Below are 15374 nucleotides of genomic sequence, written 5' to 3' on the forward strand. Positions count from 1 at the left end.
ATAGTGAATGATCGGAGTACTATTTCATTTTGATAACATTGTAAGCTTAGATTGTAAGCTTCTAAGATGAAACTGTGTTTGTAGATAGAGCGCGAAATGTTGGTTTATTATTTTCAAAGCGAAAATTATTAGTTAAAAATAATATTACGTGAATACATTTTTGTCTCACACTCTTTTAGAGTGACTTATTCATAATCCGATTACTTTTCGGAGCGCAAAATATAAAATGAAAGTACGTAGCTTTGAATTAAATACCTAGATCTAATAAAATTCCCTAACACCGCAAGGCTTGCACGTTCCCGAATTTCGGTTTCCCGTACATTCCAATAAAGAAGGACAAGACTCTAATATCAGGCCTCTGTAAGCCCGCAAAATGACACCTTTTCTTACCTTTCTAAAATCTATCTTATTTCACAGGAATAAGGTTAATCTTACTTTGACACGTTGTTTGTATAATAAATAAGAAAACCGAATAAGTTTCGTGAAGTTTTAAGTAAGACACGCTACGGGAATAATATATAAATATGCGTAATATTTGTGTTGGTTATGATCTGATTATTTTCTTTTTGGATAAAACGGGAATGTAGATTGATATATCTACAAGGATAAAGGAATGGCTTTGGAATAATTCATACTAATACATACATATGTATTATAAATGCGAAAGTAAATCTGTCTGTCTGTCTGTTACTCAATCACGCCTAAACTACTGAACCAATTTTCATGAAATTTGGTATGGAGATTTTGATACCCGAGAAAGGACATAGGCTACTTTTTATCCCGGGAAAATGACACAATCCCGGAAATCCCACGGGAACGGGAATTATGCGGGCTTTTTTTTGACTGCGCGGGCGAAGCCGCGGGCGGAAACCTAGTGGTTAGATAAATTAAATTATTTTGCATGTACATACCTGAAATAGGTTCTTATTAATGGAGAATTGAGTTTTATCATCGTAGCAATTAATGTACCTATTTACATACTTTAATTTTAAATTTCATTTAATTAAAAAAATAAAAATTGACACTATTTACTTATACTAAACTGAAATTATAAAAATGTTTTTATTATCACATGCGAATTACTCGTTGCGTGCAAAGTTATGATAAAAGGTTAATAAGATGACTATTAATTGATTGCCTTCAATATGAAAATGTAGAGTTCTTATAAAAATGTATTTTTTTTTGTTTCAGATGGTGTCTATAACTTGAATCAGCGTTTGAAATAAGGTAAGCTACCACTTATTTATTTGTATGCCAATTATATAATATTAACGAAAAATGTTGTTGCTCTTACATGCAATGCCTACAGAAAAGCGAAATTGCCATTTTCGTTTCATAATCTTACTATATTGATAAACTGAAAAATATACATATAAACAATGATCTTGAAATTGTTGTTATTAATTATTATGAAATTAAAAACACATTGAATGAGTAAATTAATTCATAAAATAAAAATGTAAAATCAAAATAATAACTTTTGTTTTATAATATAGTTTGTATAATAACGGATTGTGAGAAATTGAGGTTTCATTACTATCTATAATTATTGTAAAATTCTTGTAAAAGGATCAAATCCCAATGGATTACATGCGTCATTACTGGAATTAAAAAGATTTTTACATTATTGCAATATGGTTATTAAATTTGAAAGATAAGAATAATAATTTGTATTAATATTTAATTCGTAACGAAACTAACCTTCACTACATAGTATAAAACAAAGTCGCTTTCTCTGTCCCTATGTCTGTGTATGTGTGTGTGTATGCTTACTTCTTTAAAACTACGCAACGGATTTTGATGCGGTTTTTTTTAATAGATCTAGAGAGATTCAACAGGAAGGTTTTAGTATATAATTTATTAGGTTTTAGACAAAGCGGGCGAAGCCGCGGGCGGTAAGCTAGTTATGAATAAACTTGGCATGTACCTACCTAAATATTTGATTAATAATAAACTTATTACGCAGCGAGTTCTGACTCAAATTGAATAGACGGATCAACATCAACTAAATTATTATCATAACATGAAGCAAGTTATTTATATTCTTTGGCATAACTTTAAGAATTAACTTTAATCTAAGTATTTAATAAAAAATATTTACTATGTAGATGAGTAGCTTCAATTTAAACATACTTTTACAACATTAATTTATTTTAACTTATTTATAGCATCAATAAATATAAAAATCTAATTAGCGTAGTTTTAACACTTGGTCTCGTATTTCGTATCATTATTCTTGTAGCATTAAGTGCTTTCTCGTAAAAGCTCAGGTGCGCCATCTTAATTGGGTTCATGTGACGGTACTATAGATATAGCTTAAATCATAACTTTGTAATGAGTTATTAAATTGTGTGTATTTTTGGTAATAATGGCTTGTTTTCGCAAACATCCTATTTTATTAGGGATATAAAGTTGTTTATTTCAACCAAAAACAGTCGTTTAAACATCTTTTATTTTCTTATTCTTGAAAAATCTTCAAATAAAATTGAATAATTGAACCAATTTCAGTCGTTTTAACATCTTTTTCACCTATACCAAGCCTATTTTACCTATAATTTCATTAAATAGAATCTCTTATATTTCCAATGGAAATTGGAAATTTTGGAAATGGAAATTTTCCATGTAAATCGCGTGAATTAATCAACTTCGGTATTGTGTATTGTTGAATAGATATGCCTATATTTATATATTGGGTGGTGGCTTCATTCATGATAACTTCGTTTTCCCACCGTCAATTATTTCCGCTGCAGACAATTCGTTTAGCGAGAATTTCCTGAAATTTCGTTCGGTGTAATTACTTTTTCACTAAATGTAGTTTCAAAATAGAAATAAGAGAGGTCCGTTCTACGTAGGTAGTGTTTATGTATTTAATTTATAAATCAAAACAAAAAGGTAACGTATGTTAAATTACTTAAGGTTTAAAAAAAATAAAAATAAAACACATTTAAGTTTTACTTGGTGGTTGAAGCAATACGTATGTATGCATGTGTCCTCATCATCTTTGACTAGGCGACATCGGCAGGAGATGAGATGGTTTAAATATTACTGATGGCCAAATAAGCCTTATAAGTTCATATATTTTGTGCTTAGCCATTTTTATATAGATTTTAAGACTTGGCGTTGAGCCAATCTTATAGTCTCTCAGTACACGCGATGACGTGTTAAAATATTTCAAACTAAAATACTTGAGTACTTTTAAGGCGAAATTCGTCTATCTACTATAACAAATGCCCTCAGTTTCCAGACAGAATTCTTATTCTATGTTCTAGAATTTGGGTGACGTATTGGTTATAATATGTAGTTTTTTTTTTTACTCTAAATAGGGTAGCGCTTGACCACAATCTCGCCTGATGGAAAGCTAAGATGCGGTCTAAGATTGTACGCGCTTCCCTAGTAGAGTAGGTACCGGTTCACTCTTAAGGTAGGTATAAGGTACATAGATAAGGTACATAGGTACATACCTATTTACATAATATTTTTTCTCTGTAATGTTTTGTTATTCCTAGAATATTAAGCAGGTATATTCGCTTGGTTTTACTTCAAGTAACAATGCTCTTCATTATTTCAAGTCACGTATAAAATATTTGTTTGCTTTCCTTTCTTTTCATTCGGAAAAGTTTTTTGATTACTCAAGTTTAAGATAATATACTTAATATTACCTACTCCCCGCCTCCGCTCGGATTGAAATATATGATGATATTTATAATTTTTTGCATGCAAATCTAAATAACGAAAATGAAGAAATTATCCAGTTTGGTATAGTTGTTCAAAAGCTATCGGCCTACGGCTATATACTTTATCTATTTAGATATTGGAGGAAAACACTATTTTTTTAAGTTTGTGGATGCCTCATATTTAGAATATTATAAGTGTAGCGCGATTAGAAACTTGTATTAAAATTATTTAGAAGATCTTGGTTTGTTTTGATTAAAATTGGAAATCGGAATCATATCCTTAAACAATTGTCATTGAAATCTAAAATTTCATGCAAATTATGTAAATTGGATGTTTTGCTTACGTATGAACGTTTTGAATGAAGATTGCCTTCGTTTAATTAATTGTAAAGTGGAAATATAGAAACGAATAAAATATATAATTAAATAATGTTCTTATATTTGTTTTTTGAGATGTATTTAAAAACCAAAACAAAGATCTTCGTGTGAGTTTTTAGTACATAGGTACTTATACCTATGTACTAAAAACTCACCTATTAGGTAGTAAACTATTTTTTCTGGTTTTAAATATAATACTATAATATTTACTTTTAAAGCAATTTCAAAATGAAAATTTTATTTTGTATTTCACTGGGAAACAATATCAGGCTTTCAGCAATTGTGTGCCGAAACAAAAAGTGGGTGTCCGTACAATTTTTGAATATTGAAGTATTGTTACGTAGAATGCTAAAATTTATCATTTTTTTTTGATGAAATATAATTAAAAGCGATATAATTATTATAATGCTTCAAATAAGAAAATAATTACGAGCTATCTATCATCTACAATTAAAAACTACTTATGCAATCGTTATAATTCGACTTGAGTAAATGAGTAGGTAATGCCTCTTGTCTTGCTCTAAAACGATTACTAACAAATGACTTTTTATTAAATTTATTAGTTCAATTCATTTCATTCTGTGTCCCATCCATTATCATAAAACTTTGAAATAAAGTGGTCCTCCACAGCGTCGGAGACACTCAATTTAATAAATAATACGTAATTGACAGCTTATTTTCACTCGCATAACGTTATTACTGAGACAAACTTGAGATAACCTCTGAAAGCAAACGTAGGCGTTGGACCTAACTCAATCTGTTTCATTTTCCATATATATGCGTTTTTATATTATGTAGTTATATGGAATACGGCTGCAAGGCGCCGGGTGGTAAAGTACATTAGTGTCATGGAAATTGACTGGCTTTTACATATTATTTGTTACAAGTTTGTTACCCTTTTTCGAAAGGCGTAAGTGCGTGTGACTGTTATCCATGTTATTATTTTGGGGAATTTTTATGTACGTATTGCGATACATTACAATTGTAGAAATTTATTTATAAAATAAATTTAACTATAACTACCAAAAGCATCATTTAACTAGGAATAATTCAGTTGAAACAGTTACGAAAGCTTACTTGAACAAGTTTATTCATACACTGTATGTATGTTACATGCATTAGTTGCATTAAAACTATGCCTTTACGACTATAACATAAGATTTTCAGCGGTCGAAAGGTCACATGAAGGCCGCGTTTCAACAATCGCGTTAATAGTTTCGTAGCATATTCATTGGACGTGCGTCAGCTACGTGGGCTGTCGTAGCTATGTCGTAGCAGATATGTGACGCCGTAGCCGCCTCCCGCCCTTGATTTTGGACGTTATTCAATGAAAAATTGTTATTTCGTTCAATGCTTATGAAACGATAATGGTTTGCTTGTTGGCATCTATTCTAAGAAATTTATTTGCTATTTTCTATCGAAAATTGCAAAGAAACTTTTAGATAAAGCGAGGAGTCGAATGTTCCACGGCTGCATTTTCAATGTAGATATATTTTAAACATTTTATAATTCCATTTCTTACACAAACATTGGCTTTGTTAAATTATAATTAACGTAGTACGTAACAGTTAATTTTCGATATTATCCGCGTATTATCGTGTATGTACCTACAATTTGAGACTAACAAGCGTATATTGCAATACCTTGTTATTAAGATATAATTAGCGTTGTTAATTGAATAAACACTGACTTGAATACAATATGCTGTTATAATTTCTAAACAGATCGTATAACTATTGTGGCTAGATATAGCGGTCAAGAGTAAATGTATAAATTGCTAATTTTATTTTTAACTAGCTTTCCGGCCGCGGCTTCGCCCGCGTTTTCAAAGAAAAACCCGTTCCCGTAGGATTTCCGGGATAAAACCTATTCTATGTCCTTTCGCGGGTATCAAAATATCTCTATACCAAATTTCATGCAAATTGGTGCAGTAGTTTAGGCGTGATTGAGTAACAGACAGACAGACAGAGTTACTTTCGCATTTATAATATTAGTATGGATTAGGAATGGAGGTGCATTATTGTTGGAATAGCTTTAGGAAGAGGACGAGTACTTAATTTATTGATTATCAATGTTTATTGTTTTTGCCGACTGGAATACCAATAAACCTTGGTATACATCAAACATATATAGAGCTTCTGTTTCATCAAGGATATTTCTCATACCTGTTTGTTCCCTAGATAGCTAAATATTCGATTATATCACGACACTCACTAATTACCATTTTTTTTCAAACAAAAGTAGCCTACGTTCTAGACTTCTAGTTCTAGAAATACACTAGCTTTTCATCAGCTACTTCGCCCACGTTGTCATGGCATCCGATCGTGCTAAAAAGACAAATAAACAAGCCGACTTTTGCACTTTTAATTTTTTTTTTAAACAACGTAGGCTACGTTGTAGTTCTAGAAACACACTAGCTCTTCGTCAGCTACTTCGCCCACGTAGTAATAGCATCCACTCCTTTGCGACGTGAAAAAAAGACAAACAAACAAACATACTATTGCACTTATAGATGGTAGAATATAAATCGATGTGGACGTTCGCAATGCTAAGGTCACGTGGGTAGACACTAGACAGCCTAATCGGATTAATGTTCCCAAAACTATCATTAGTTCTTAGGTATTTATGAGCCATTAATTAAATTTATGAATCACAAATCACCATATATCAAGTCCGATATAATGCTTTTAATGTTGTTGCATATTATTTTTATGTTTCATTATTAAAAAAATAGATTTTTATACAGTAAAAAGAGCGTTATTCAAGTAAGTTGCGATAATAAAATGAGACTCATCACTCAATACTAAACGTTTTATACAAGTGCATAAAGGCATTGTATGTAAAAGTAACAAAAAATACGTGTGGCACTCGAGGACTGCCGCGGTAAAGGTATTGCATACCATCGCATCGCTGTGCCGGTTGGAGTGGGGGTGTTAGGTTTTTTCGTTACGGAATTTTTACATTCGGTCGCCGCACTCAAAGTCTGAGATAAAAGCTAAGCTATAGCTTAAAAACCACGTCTTTACTTTTCTTCAATTCTATATTTAAACTTTTCTGGTATAATATTAATTGTATACAACTAATTATATACAAATTGTAGTATTGCATGTATAGCGCCACTACATTGAAGCATTGAGTTCATATTCCAACAGGTCCGTATTGATTTGCGATGCAGTGGCCTACATTGAGTTTTATAGAACTCCATTAAAAACTATTGTGTGAAACAAAGTATATGGTGTGAACAAATATGTTGTTGTATCGTGAAACATGAAATATAACTACATACCTACTAATATAAATTAACTACAATCTATTATTTAAATTTAAGTTAACTTTAATCGTGTGTTAATTTGTCTTTCTTTCCCGTCGTAACGTAGCTATTTTATGATATATGAGTTTGTGTCAAAGGATAGTTGGCAGTGTAGAAAGTGACCTATGCAACTTTTACTGCAATGAAACATCTCATTCCAATGGGAATTTCCTTTGACTATGTGGGCTAAGCCGCAGGCGGAAAGCTTATATTGTGTAAAATTTTCTTCAAATTTGAATCGAAACAGTTTGACCAATTTTTTGTGTATATTCGACAGGGCTGAAAATCTGTCGCTATTTTTTACATTTCTTAAGTGATAAGGTTGCACATGCTCCCGCCAGAACAGCTTTTGCTGGGTCAGTTATTAAAAAAAATGTATTTTAACTATTATGAATTACGTTACATAGCGTAAGTGATTATTAGCAAATTACGCAGTTAATACAAGGTGGCCCAGAAAGACCGAAGTGGTGTGAATTGCTTATAACTTTTTATTTAAGAGATATTTTTTTAATTTTTTTTTTTTAAATACATTAAATTTATGGGGAATATTTTTGGATTAGTTATTAAAAACGATATCCCGCAAGTGGTGGCCATATTCTGCTTCGCACAAATGTGCTCTTTCCAACACATTTTCCATGACCTTTCGCAAAACTTCCGGTGGTATGTTGTTAATTTCTTCTCGAATATTGGTTTTTAACTCCTCAATAGTCCTAGGCTTATTAACATAAACTTTTCCTTTTAAATAGCCCCAAAGAAAACAGTCTGGAGCGGTTAAATCCGGGGAACGCGGAGGCCAATTAAAATTGCTGTTACGAGAAATTATTCTTTCACCAAAGATGTCGCGTAAAAGAGTCATTGTGGCCCTCGCAGTGTGCGCTGTGGCTCCATCCTGTTGGAACCATATTTGCGGATGGTTTTCCACGGCTGGCCTTACAAAATTTTGCAACATGGCCCGATATCGATCACCATTGACGGAAATGGCGACACCTTGTTCATTTTCAAAAAAAAATGGGCCAATGATCCTTTCTGAAGAAACACCGCACCAAACGGTACACTTAACTGGGTGCAATTGTCGTTGATGAAGTACTCTCGGGTTTTCCGTAGCCCATATCCTACAGTTTTGCTTGTTAACGAACTCATTTAATTGAAAATGGGCTTCGTCACTCATTATTAAGTTATGAATAAAATTTGGATTCTCTTGTGCTTTTTGCTGGAAATAAATTGCATAGTCAAGTCGTTGCTGGTAATCTGTTGGTTTCAATTCTTGGACAAGTTGAATTTTGTATGGAAACAATCCTATGGTGTGCAAAATTCGCTGCAGCGACGTTCTTGAGAGGCCCAGTTGTGACGAACGTCTCCTGGTTGATGTTTCTGGATCCTCCCGAATACTCTCCTGTACCACTTGAATATTGTCAGCCGTGTGAACAGTTCGGTGTCTGCCGGGACCAGGAAGGTTCCTTACTGCTCCTCGTTCTCGAAAATTTGCAACCAGACGGTTTATTGTTGACTGAGAGGGTGCAACCCGCACATTAAATTGACGACGGTATGCACGCTGAGTCAACACAATGGACCGTTGATTTGAAAAGTAAATTTCAACAATTTGGGCACGTTGTTCAATTGTGTATTGCTCCATTATAAATTATCCAAGTCTTCTTTACAAAATACTGAAAAGAAAAGAAAAAAAAAATTATAATAAAAAAGTTATAAGGAATTCACACCACTTCGGTCTTTCTGGGCCACCCCGTACAAGTAAAGTTTCAGAATTCAAATGTATTTGTCAAGTTCGCAGTTGCGTGTTGAAATTCTAAACTCGTAAAGGTTATGTAGGTACCGTTGATTAACCACCGGGGTCGACACTTTGGCGCCGGTAATATGTATGTGAATTGTTTTCAAGTTACGACTTACGACGTATACTGTATAGGTTAGGGAAATTACGCAGATTTTAGTAAGTGGAAACGTTATGACGCTGTTTTCTAGTTTTTTTTCTTTTTATGATTGAATTAGTCAGTTCGTCTCTGTTACTATGATTGAAATAATACTGCTTTAATAGGTACATCATGCTACGGGGATGATCATCGAGGGTCTGATTTAGTAATTTCTCATTATTATGTGTTATTATGAAGGTTATCAGTTCAATTAATTAATGTAGTAAGTGATTAATCATATCAGTTTTAATAGGATGTTCTATAGAAAATAATAAGTAGGTACCTATTCTCCATATTATGTTTTCTCTAAAATCTTCGTTATTTCTCAATTTATAACGAACAATTTATATATACATATTTTCGTTGTTTAAACAAGTATGTATTATGATGTATACGTAATCCAGATAATGCATTGTCACCTTGTATCGAGTTTCGATCCTTTGTTTTGCGAGCGTTTTGTGATTGTTAATCCTTCTTACGAGCTTAGGAGCTTTTGTATACTTGGATTATGAAGCTTCCTACTCAATACAATTTTACCTAAGTTCTTATATATACCTTCTAGAATAGTCTATGAGTATTTAACAAAGGATGTTACGATTTTATTATGATCATATCTTTATGTATTTTATAAATAATCATTAATATTGTTTGTTAGTATTATTCTTCACTTTCTGTAGTTTATATTTCCTATATAAAAGTAACAAAGTGCTAGTTTTTCGTTGTGTCCAACTCTAAAAACTCTGTTCGTAGGTAATATAGTAGTGTAAGTAATGTATTATTATATAAATTATTTTTTATAATCAGCCATGTTTTATATTAAAAATGTTCTTAGTTGTAATATCTTGTAAACATATTATATTAGATTTTAGAAGACCGAATGCCAGCGGTACACGGGATCGAGTAGGTATTTATTAAATTAAATTCAACTTCGGGGAAAATTAAAATTTTATTAAAACTTTGTACCACATCCAATTTAATCTTAGACGGAGAAAATTTTATCCAATATTTTCCGACAACTTAATTATAAAAATTTGGATTCACAAACAATACACATATTATTCTATAAAGAAGTGCATTCAAAATAAAGAGTAAAAACACCATACTTTCACCGTTAAGAAATAATTATCTCGCATTGCTGTATCTTCGTTCGTTTACGTTCGAATCATAAAGTATTCTAGTGCTGATTGCTCAAGGGGAATCCCTTATAGCCAGGTTCATATTTCCCGCCAATTGTGCCGTGCATTCTTAATTTAAATGCCAATATCATGCCAGTATGAATAATGCAAGTTTCATGAGCAATGGAATTTGATGGAATGTCATCTAGATTGTATGATTGAATGTCGATTATTTTGATTGGGAATTTGATTATTGTGTTTACGTTTTGATTACTTTACTTATCACGGTAATGTTGACTATTTCTTTGAATATAATGGTAGATGATGGAAGTCTTAAACAGCCACGATAAAATAGCAGATATGAAAGAAGAAAATACCATCGACTATTTATACCTAATACAATAATTTGCAAAAATAAATATTATAGTAAAACTAGGTATTTAACTATTTAAATATTACTCATGAAATATGTACATCTTTTAATATTCAACCCTACTAAGATTTACTACGATATCCATAGGTCTGTCATAGCTCATGTCTCACGCTCCGCTACTCACATTAATCCCCGGGTTAAGGTAAACAAAACGCTTGAGATACTACGGGTGCTCCTCGCAAATCCAAAGAAATCGACGATAAATTGTAAGCAACGCATCCCGGGCGAGTTATTAGGTACACGCTCTCGTCCAAACGAATTTATTGACGAGCGGTTAATTGACGTATTCATTGGGTAAAAGTATTTGCTAGTGAAGGAGATCTTTAATAATGTTTATAATTAATTTTCATTACCCTAATCATTCTATCGATCGTCTGTGTCTCGATTTTTTGAAATTGTCTTTATTGTGATATTTGCAAGAGTCTGGATAGCCTGACCGATTATTTCAGTTCAGGACTTCCAAATAGGTAGATTTATAGAAAAATAAAGCATGCGGGAATCAAAATCGCAACAGAAACCTATTTGATGACTGGCTATTTCATGATTTATTCAGTAAATCTCTTAAATTACGATATAATAAGCGCTTCTAAGGTATCCCTGCCTTCGTGATTAGTAGATGAACATAATCAATAAGTTTTAGTGCAATCAGGCATTAAGTCTACATTCACAATATATAGAACGGATAAATTGCGTATATTGGGAATTGAACTGATGATATTTAAATTGTAGATATGTTTAAACTTTAATTGGAGGAGACAACCAAATTTCAATAGATCCTCTCTAAGAAACAAATAATGTCAATGGCATCTAGTCTACGACAAATATTGGCGAGCGTAAAAGCGATTCTGATTAAAATATGGTTCGATGAAATATCAAAGGTCGGATAGAAGGCATCGGGCATGAGAATCGAAAAACGCCCGTATCTTCCCAACCTTCATTAGTCGGTATTGGAATGTTAATGGCGGCAGATTCGTGGATTAACCCTCGATTGTAATCTATGTTCATTGCTTTTTGTTTGTTGACTATTAATTTGTGTGGGCGGCAAGTTTAGTTCAAGAGAAATGAAAATTAAACGCTTTTGGCTGAATTGTTCGATTGTTAATTTAACGTTTGTAAGCTTGCGAACGGGCGTTGAGAAACGCGGAACATTGGGAAGTTCTGAATTAGTTTTATTTGAAATCATTTTTTTTCATTCTGTCTATTATAAATATGTAACTGTTTTTTAATAAGTACTCAATATTTGATCAAAAGTTTAAATATCCAAGTAACTACCTAAGTCAATATCAAATGAAGGTTTAGTATCAAAAGTAAAAATGAAAATTAAAAAATTGGTTGTCTGTAAAGTCGGTTTACTGACGATAGTTGAACGTGACAACGTCCGATTGTGCTTCTTTGTCGCTCGTTCTGCGCTCTCGCTTGCACTTCAAGCCTTACATGGAACGCCTCAGAGCGAGGTAACGCCGCATGAGTCATGTATTTTCGTGCGTGCAGCCGGCTCTATCGAATTAAGACGTTGTCACGTCAAAAGTATTGTGTTACAGTGTAGTGTATAAGATGTGAGTAAGTATTATTTGCAATTTTCGAATAAGTTTGGAGCATGGTTCGCAGAAATTATTTTATTATGTTTAAATTACAGACGGTAGGTAGAATATACCTTCTCCTTCAATATACCTTCAGTTTACAACGTTTAACTAAAGCGGGAATGGAAAATAGGCACTAGAATAGGCAATCTAATTACAATATGAAACGTTTCGAATCGAGTCGACAGCACAGTAACTAACCTTTCCCAACCTATTTTGGTATACTGAAGTTATCTATTTTGAACTCTATGCTTAATGGAATACGGGTATTTACCCACTCTGTTTTATCGGTAATTTGCCGATGAAATAAGGCGAAGCACCATAGTATTTAACGTGAGGCCTACAGCGACTGCTCGTCGCGGCACGCGATATTGTAATCACGAGCCATTGAAATACCTATGGATAGCGGAAAAAAGCATGAACAGAGCTCTAAAAACTTAAATTTTTAATGACTGTCTCTAGTGAATATTATAACACGAGAGCATATCGCATTCGAGTTACGCCTTGTGACTTCGGTGAAAGTATGTAATTTAGGTGAAATAGTAGGTAATTGGGATTTTGTTGAAATTCATTTTTTGTCATGCAAAGGCCAAATTTCAAGTTGTACTTTGTAGTGTAAACTCTGTTGTGTGATGTACAATATACACGAATATGGTGTTTGGAACTTTGGACCATTGTCCTTTAAAATGGGTCTGTTTTGATATCCATATATTTTAGGCATCCCTATTGTTCAATGACAATGCATCTATGATGGGTATACTGTTTCGTATTGATTGCCCTACTAACTCCCATCATACATAGAAATAGTCATTAAACATAGTTTAGCTTTATCAGAGATAGACCCAGAAAATACATATTTAGCAATGGGTACATGATGAAAATCATAATCGTCTAAAATTAAAGTCCGCATCAGAAAAATAAGCTAAAAAAACATTTTGTGATTTCAAATTATGGCGATTAAAATAAGATTAGTCGTAGTAAATATTTATTAAACGTGAGACGATAGCGTGACGCATATCCAACCCTTTGTTTCTCCGTTGATTCCTTTCAAAACAAACTAGAGCCGTGCAATACAGTGTAGACGTTAGACAGGTGGTGTCAACCAATCGCGGCGCAGTTCGCGCGTTGGCGCATGCGCGCACGTGGGCGTGCGGTCGATACGCGCGTGACGTCACACAATCCCACCAATGGCGCTGGCCCGTCGCTCATCAATCGATTTGTATGATTTCGCTGTATACTTCCGACGTTTACATTCTTGAATGTCCGCTATTGTCTACGTTTTATACGTATACTTTGTTGCATTGTTGAGTCGGTAGCAGATTGCATAATAGGTTTTTAATTAATGCAATTTTTTCACAAAATGCCTCATTACTGCAATGGTAGCGATAACATGAAAATCATGGTTCTATAATCTATTGATATTTTGCATCTAATATCAGATATATTATACCTACTAACAATTCTGGTCACCAATATATCACATATTGCCAGTTCTAAGAACTTATTTTCTTCTATTGATTTAATGCTTTTAATCTATTTTATTTTGGTATGGAAAATCCTATCCATTTAAGTTATGTACCTAAGTTTAGTCCAGTAACGGCACAAAACCGCTTGTGTGTTTCAAGCTATATTGAGAAATTAATTCACATAAAACTAAAATGTACAATCGCAGTAAAAAAAATATTCGTAATATATTTCGATCTCTGAATACAAATAATAACACACTATGTTAGTGCATAAATAACTAGCAAGAAATAACCTAACTTGTATTAAATTACCCAACGTTCAAACTTGGTATAAGTTGCACCATATGGCACGGACTATGGACTTCGGTACTGATATAGAAACTGGTAACATGTAAGATAACACCGAATACTAAACTATCCAATATTGTGGTTTGAAGATAAGTATAGATTTACATTGGCCGATGTCGATTCGGAGTCTAAATTTTGAATAACCTTTTACTTATGTAAAAAGGAGACACGTCTTTTCCATTCCTGTGTGTCTATTTATTGCCAGAGACCAAGGATTTGTTCCTTAAAATGTATCAGTAAAGAGCTAATTTAAATTTTGAATAAAAAATCGATTGGTTTTAGTTAACTTTTTACTCTCTTTCTTCTGGAAGGCATTGTGAATTACTTGGGTCTTATAAATTTATAAATATACTTGGGTCTTTGACTTGGACTTACTAATGTCTTTAATGGGTTGATTGTCTGCAAACTGAACCGGAACTTCCGAGTTTGTAACTAAGCCTTGACTGAATCCATCCTGCAAAGGAATTTTTACTTTATTTTTATCGTAGTGTAATGTATTTTGGTGGGTCGGAATGTATTTTCTAGCAATTTTGTTTGAATTAATCTATACTACTAAATAGGCACTCTTGTGAGTGTCCTTTTGGCACTGTAGATAAAAATTGCAAAGAGAACTTCTGTTCAATCAATCTTTCTAGAAGATTCATAATTAAAGGCGTCTTTCTAGGTTCGAAACAAGTGGTTAAAATCCTTACTCCAGTGCTTTCGAAGAAAAGCGGCACCTGCGAGTAAAAATACATATTTATTAAGCTTTTTTTTATTACATAAAGCTCGTTTTAAAGCAATATAAAGGAATATAACTCAGCCTGCAATTACAGAAGTGGTTTTTTAAGCTACGAAAATAGCCAAGATTGCTTAAGGCGATATGACCGCTTCAAACCAAATTATGTCCTTACCTTAAGTATATTGTATCGTATTAAGGTGAAGCAAAAAAGGATTAGGATTGAAATTTGATAAGCTAAGCGGCCATCTTGGAACTAGTAAATATTTGTAGTATAGGAAACCTGAAGAGCTATTTGATGAAATGTTGATGATGGTGCCGCCTGCTCCGCCCTAGAGGCATAAAATCTACGCCTTTTGTCGTTAATGATACAGCGCCTTGCTGAAAATATAACGCTAAGATAAACTACCAAGAAATATTAGGTTAG

The 15374-nt window shown here is 33.0% G+C and overlaps 1 protein-coding gene across 6 annotated transcripts in view; it reads left to right on the forward strand.

Annotated features, from left to right (window-relative positions):
• unc-104 (kinesin family member unc-104) overlaps positions 1–15374 on the forward strand; it is a 73712-nt gene that overhangs the window by 5234 nt on the left and 53104 nt on the right. For all 6 annotated transcript variants that reach the window (XM_089705513.1, XM_089705518.1, XM_089705519.1 and 3 more), the window contains exon 2: positions 1192–1227. The gene's annotated coding sequence lies outside the window, so the exon portion shown is untranslated. The remainder of the gene's footprint in view (positions 1–1191; positions 1228–15374) is intronic.

Source organism: Colias philodice, chromosome 17 (assembly GCF_061535455.1).
Source record: "Colias philodice isolate Cphi_HAF_F1 chromosome 17, ilColPhil1 Martin Lab GWU primary, whole genome shotgun sequence".
NCBI classification, from domain to species: domain Eukaryota; kingdom Metazoa; phylum Arthropoda; class Insecta; order Lepidoptera; family Pieridae; genus Colias; species Colias philodice.